The 6,809-nt window shown below is 37.0% G+C and overlaps 1 protein-coding gene across 4 annotated transcripts in view; it reads left to right on the top strand.

The window, feature by feature from the left end:
* SGCZ (sarcoglycan zeta) overlaps positions 1–6,809 on the top strand; it is a 1,186,949-nt gene that overhangs the window by 1,109,141 nt on the left and 70,999 nt on the right. The window lies entirely within an intron of this gene.

Raw genomic sequence — 6,809 nt, 5'->3', positions numbered from 1 at the left:
CAAAAATTTTCTCCCATTCTGTAGGTTGCCTGTTCACTCTGATGGTAGTTTCTTTTGCTGTGCAGAAGCTCTTTAGTTTAATTAGATCCCATTTGTCAACTTTGACTTTTGTTGCCATAGCTTTTGGTGTTTTAGACATGAAGTCCTTTCCCACGCTTTTGTCCTGAATGGTATTGCCTAGGTTTTCGTCTCAGGTTTTTATGGTTTTAGGTTTAACATTTAAGTCTCTAATCCATCTCAAGTTAATTTTCACATAAGGTGTAAGGAAGGGTTCCAGTTTCAGTTTTCTACATATGGCTAGCCAGTTTTCCCAGCACCATTTATTAAATAGGGAATCCTTTCCCCATTTCTTGTGTTTTTCAGGTTTGTCAAAGATCAGATGGTTGTAGATGTGTGGTATTATTTCTGAGAGCTCTGTCCTCTTCCATTGGTCTATATCTCTGTTTTGGTACCAGTACCATGCTGTTTTGGTTACTGTAGCCTTGCATAGTTTGAAGTCAGGTAGCGTGATGCCTCAAGCTTTGTTCTTTGGACTTAGGATTGTCTTGGCAATGCGGGCTCTTTTTTGGTTCCATATGAACTTTAAAGCAGTTTTTTCCAATTCTGTGAAGAAAATCATTGGTAGCTTAATGGGGATGGCATTGAATTTATAAATTACCTTGGGCAGTATGGCCATTTTCACGCTATTTTGATCCTTCCTATCCATGAGCATGGTATGTTCTTCCATTTGTTTGTGTCCTCTTTTATTTCATTGAGCAGTGGTTTGTAGTTATCCTTGAAGAGGTCCTTCACATCTGTTGTAAGTTGGATTCCTAAGTATTTTATTCTCTTTGAAGCAATTGTGAATGGGAGTTCACTCATGATTTGGCTCTCTGTTTGTCTCTTATTGGTGTATAGGAATGCTTGTGATTTTTGCACATTGATTTTGTATCCTGAGACTTTGTTGAAGTTGCTTATCAACTTAAGGAGATTTTGGGCTGAGATGATGGGGTTTTCTAAATATACAATCATGTTATCTGCAAACAGGGATAGGACTTCCTCCTTTCTGAATTGAATACCCTTTATTTCTTTCTCCTGCCTGATTGCCCTGGTCAGAACTTCCAGCACTATGTTGAATAGGAGTGGTGAGAGAGGGCATCTCTGTCTTGTGCCAGTTTTCAAAGGGAATGCTTCCAATTCTTGCCCATTCAGTATGATATTGGCTGTGGGTTTGTCATAAATAGCTCTTATTATTTTGAGATACATTCCATCAATACCGAATTTATTGAGGGATTTTAGCATGAAGGGCTGTTGAATTTTGTCAAAGGCCTTTTCTGCATCTATTGGGATAATCATGTGGTTTTTGTATTTGGTTCTGTTTATATGCTGGATTATGTTTATTGATTTGCGGATGTTGAACCAGCCTTGCATTGCAGGAATGAAGCCTACTTGATCATGGTGGATAAGCTTTTTGATGTGCTGCTGGATTCTGTTTGCCAGTATTTTATTGAGGATTTTTGCATTGATGTTCTTCAGGGATATTGGTCTAAAATTCTCTTTTTTTGTTGTGTCTCTGCCAGGCTTTGGTATCAGGATGATGTTGGCCTCATAAAATGAGTTAGGGAGGATTCCCTCTTTTTCTGTTGATTGGAATAGTTTCAGAAGAAATGGTACCAGCTCCTCCTTGTACCTCTGGTAGAATTTGGCTGTGAATCCATGTGGTCCTGGACTTGTTTTTCATTGGTAGGATATCAATTATTGCCTCAACTTCAGAGCCTGTTATTGGTCTATTCAGGATTCAGCTTCTTCCTGTTTTAGTCTTGGGAGAGTGTACGTGTCCAGGAATTTATCAATTTCTCTAGGTTTCCTAGTTTATTTGCATAGAGGTGTTTATAGTATTCTCTGATGGTAGTTTGTATTTCTGTCGGGTCGGTGGTGATATCCCCTTTATCATTTTTTATTGCATCTATTTGAATCTTCTCTCTTCTTTATTAGTCTTGCTAGGGATCTATCAATTTTGTTGATATTTTTAAAAAACCAGCTCCTGGATTCATTGATTTTTTGAAGGGTTTTTTGTGTGTGTGTGTGTCTATCTCCTTCAGTTCTGCTCTGATCTTAGTTATTTCTTGCCTTCTGCTAGTTTTTGAATGTGTTTCCTCTTGCTTCTCTAGTTCTTTTAATTGTGATGTTAGGGTGCAAATTTTAGATTTTTCCTACTTTCTCTTGTGGGCATTTAGTGCTATAAATTTCCCTCTACACACTGCTTTAAATGTGTCCCAGAGATTCTGGTATGGTTGTGTCTTTGTTCTCATTGTTTTCAAAGAACATCTTTATTTCTTCCTTCATTTCATTATGTACCCAGTAGTCATTCAGGAGCAGGTTGTTCAGTTTCCATGTAGTTGAGCGGTTTTGGGTGAGTTTCTTAGTCCTGAGTTCTAGTTTGATTGCACTGTGGTCTGAGAAACAGTTTGTTATAATTTCTGTTCTTTTACATTTGCTGAGGAGTACTTTACTTTCAACTATGTGGTCAGTTTTGGAATAAGTACGATGTGGTGCTGAGAAGAATGTATATTCTGTTGGTTTGGGGTGTAGAGTTCTGTAGATGTCTATTAGGTCCGCTTGGTGCAGAGTTGAGTTCAATTCCTGGATATCCTTTTTAACTTTCTGTCTCGTTGATCTGTCTAACGTTGACAGTGGGGTGTTAAAGACAGTGGGGTGTTAAATTATTGTGTGGTAGTCTAAGTCTCTTTGTAAGCCTCTAAGGAGTTGCTTTATGAATCTGGGTTCTCCTATATTGGGTTCATATATATTTAGGATAGTTAGCTCTTCTTGTTGAATTGATCCCTTTACCATTATGTAAGGGCCTTCTTTTTTTCTTTTGATCTTTGTTGGTTTAAAGTCTGTTTTATCAGAGACTAGGATTGCAACCCCTGCCTTTTTTTGTTTTCCACTTGCTTGGTAGATCTTCCTCCATCCCTTTATTTTGAGCCTATGTGTGTCTCTGCACGTGTGATGGGTCTCCTGAATACAGCACACTGATGGGTCTTGACTCTATCCAATTTGCCAGTCTGTGTCTTTTAATTGCAGCATTTAGCCCATTTACCTTTAAGGTTAATATTGTTATGTATGAATTTGATCCTGTCATTATGATGTTAGCTGGTTATTTTGCTCGTTAGTTGATGCAGTTTCTTCCTAGCATCGATGGAATTTACATTTTGGCATGTTTTTGCAGTGATTTGTTCCTTTCCATGTTTAGTGCTTCCTTCAGGAGCTCTTGTAGGGCAGGCCTGGTGGTGACAAAATCTCTCAGCATTTGCTTGTCTGTAAAGGATTTTATTTCTCCTTCACTTACGAAACTTAGTTTGGCTGGATATGAAATTCTGGGTTGAAAATTATTTTCTTTAAGAATGTTGAATATTGGCCCCCACTCTCTTCTGGCTTGTAAAGTTTCTGCTAAGAGGTCTACTGTTAGTCTGATGGGCTTCCCTTTGTGCGTAACCCAACCTTTCTCCCTGGCTGCCCTTAACATTTAGGAAAAGCGGTTTAATGGACCACTCACAGTTCCACGTGGCTGGGGAGGCCTCACAATCATGGCTCCAGGCAAGGAGGAGCAAGTCACATCTTACATGGCAGCAGGGAAGAGAAGAGGTTGTGCAGGGAAACTCCCCTTTATGAAACCATCAGATCTCATGAGACTTATTCACTGTCCTGAGAACAGCAAGGGAAGACCTGCCCCCATGATTCAATTACCTCCCACCGGGTCCCTCCTATGATATGTGGGAATTGTGGGAGCTACATCTCAGTATGAAATTTGGGTGGGGACACAACCAAACCATATCACAGTGTATATTTATATTTACATTTCATGAAAGCAGCTTATTTTGTTTTAAACTTAGTTTGTTGTTGGTTGGTTGATTGGTATGGCCCTTGGCAATTCTAAACCGGGATTTCCAAACATAGAGTTTAGTTTACAATTTTGAATCTTACGTTTGTTTTCCCTGTGGAATTTTGAATCTTTTAATAATACTCTTCTTCAAGGCCTTGAAAATATTGACAGACATCTAAGATTAAACTGTGGAGTTATATAGAAAAGAAAGGATGATCATGCCATGTTTGAGGAAGACACACTAGAAACAAGCTGCTGTATTCATTTTTATCTTTGTTTTGTTTTATTTGAATTACTGCTAAATAGTACCAAGAGGAATCTTGAAAGATTCCTTTTTTTTTTTTTTTTTGAGGAGTCTTTGAGCCTCTTTGAAGATTTTTATATAAGAAAAATTTCCAATTCATGTATTTGACTGATGTAATGTAGAAAATACAAAGACCAGTATTGAAATTACTGAATTCTCTCTCCTTGTCAGCCAAAGATGACTTGGCTATTGATTAAGACTGCAACAGATGTGAAAGTTCCAAAAAAGTGATGGAGCCAACTCTGAGAGAAACAAGACATTGGCTTTATGGTTGTCCTTAGTGATGGTGGTTGTTTTTTTCTTTTAAGAATGTATATAGAGGCCGGGTGCGGTGACTCATGCCTGTATCCCAGCATCCCAGCACTTTGGGAGGCCAATGTGGGCAGATCACACGGTCAAGAGATTGAGACCATCCTGGCCAACTTGGTGAAACCCTGTCTCCACTAAAAATACAAAAATTAGCCAGGCATGGTGGCAGGCACCTATAATCCCAGCTACTCAGGAGGCTGAGGCAGGAGAATCACTTTAACCGGGGAGGTGGAGGTTGCAGTGAGCCCAGATCACACCACGGCACTCCAGCCTGGCGACAGAGTGAGACTCCGTCTCAAGAAAAAAAAAAAATATGTATACAGAACATTTAAAAAACTAGAGAAAATATTTGCACATATATCTAATACTTCAATCCTTTTATGGAACATGTTATTTTGCTTCCATCTTTTCTTTTTTTCCTGTCAATTCTCTTTTCTTCTTCTATCCTTGACTTCTCTTTGTTGATTGTGAGTTTATTGGCATAAACTTTCTCAGAGATGTTCCCAAGGAAGCATTTAGTCTTGGTACTTTAGTTAGCAAGTTGGTGTTTAAGATGACTAAGAAAATATAGCACTACCCAGATAATCCCATATCCCATGATCTACTTGTTAAGGAATCAGAGCTCCATAACCGGAGTCATCTAGACTCACTGCTTTCCTACAACACTGGCATCATCATTGGTGGATTAAGATTGAATGGGGCATTGTTGATCCTCTTAGCAACTGAACCCTGCCTTGACCTAGCTTAGAGAACATGTGATGTTACATGAAAAACAGATGAGTAACACAATGCATATTAGAATATAATAAAATCAGTTTCATAAAGCCTAACGTATTAACTTTAAGCATAAATATTCCTAATAATTGACTACATCCCCAAGAACATATCTTGTCATTTTCCATTTGCAGGAAAGAAAAGCAATGTATGTAAATGCAATATATTCAAAATTATTTTCTGATTTAGAATATTTATTTACTATCAGTGCATTGCTAATTGCCTGTAATTTTGCCTTCTGTAATTATGCTAATATGATGAATAAAGTGTAGTCTGCAGTATTAATTTTTATGCCTATTTTTCAATTGGATGGCTCTGCATGCATTTATTTATGGCTTAGATGCATCTCATCTATGTGTGTAAATATTTTCTTGTTTGCTTATTTGCCTTTGCTTATTTGCATTTAATGAACTAAGATTTCACCTCACTTTACCATATGCAGACACTGTTCCACTTATTTTTCTAATAGTTTATATGTCATGCAATATAGCATTTTATGTTAATAAGGTATCTTTCATATAATGACATTATGTGTTATGCCAAGAAAAGTCTTGCTATTTTGTGTGTGTGTTTAACGTTATCTAATGTACGTCTATGCCATTAAAGTCAGTGATATATTTTGACAATCAATTATGCTCAGCAACTGAGTATTTGAAGGAAGCAATGTGGTGTAAATATTGAGGTTTTATGTGTAAAATATCTATATTTTTCAGGCAGTTCAGGGTTAATGTATGCTTGAGTCCCTCAGAGTAAATCACATGTATTAACACATTGGCCTCTGGCACAGTTTTTTGAATATCACCCAATAGCTGGATTACTAGGGCTCATTGTCTTCTATGGCACAAAATAAGATTAGGCTATGATTAGAAGAAATCACACTCAAGTGAATACAAGCTGCTGAAATAATGTTTCCAAGATCAAATGCAATAACTATGACCAAGGACAATAGGTCTTTTTCAAAGGTTTCCATATTTTCATTAAATTATATAAGGAAAGGTCTTTATTTAAAAAATTTTAAAGAGCATGAGTTATATTTTTAAAAATCTGTTGTTTTGAACTTGACACCCCAAAAGTTTAACATTATTTTTAATCTTACTTAGATATCCCTAGTTGAAGCTTGTCAAATTTTTTATGTGGTCCTGGAAGCATGTATGTAATTTCAGAATATTAAAAAATTACATATTGCTTTTGGAGAAATTAGCTTACATGTTACTAGGGTTTTAAATTATTTTTTTCTCTTGTTTAATGCTCGTCAGCAGCTATGATGGTGGGGAGGAGTAATTTTTTTGCAGCCTATTGGCTAGCCTTGGAAGTAGTGCTGAGGTGGGGTTAGGGACAAAAAAATGGTTAAGTCAAGTATTTATTCAGCTATTTAATATTCATCTACTAGGGCTGCTAGAAGCAGACACATTTCCTAATTTAAGGATTTTTTGAATACAAAGATAGATGTCCTCCTTTGAGCTCCTAGGTGTCATATATCTAATAAATAATGTGAATATATAAAGACAAATGAAAAGAACTATGCACAACATGTGTGATTCCTACTTCCCTGACTCA

Source organism: Theropithecus gelada, chromosome 8 (assembly GCF_003255815.1).
Source record: "Theropithecus gelada isolate Dixy chromosome 8, Tgel_1.0, whole genome shotgun sequence".
Lineage (NCBI taxonomy): Eukaryota > Metazoa > Chordata > Mammalia > Primates > Cercopithecidae > Theropithecus > Theropithecus gelada.
Note: the sequence above shows the minus strand (reverse complement) of the source record. Positions and strands in the feature narration are given on the sequence as shown.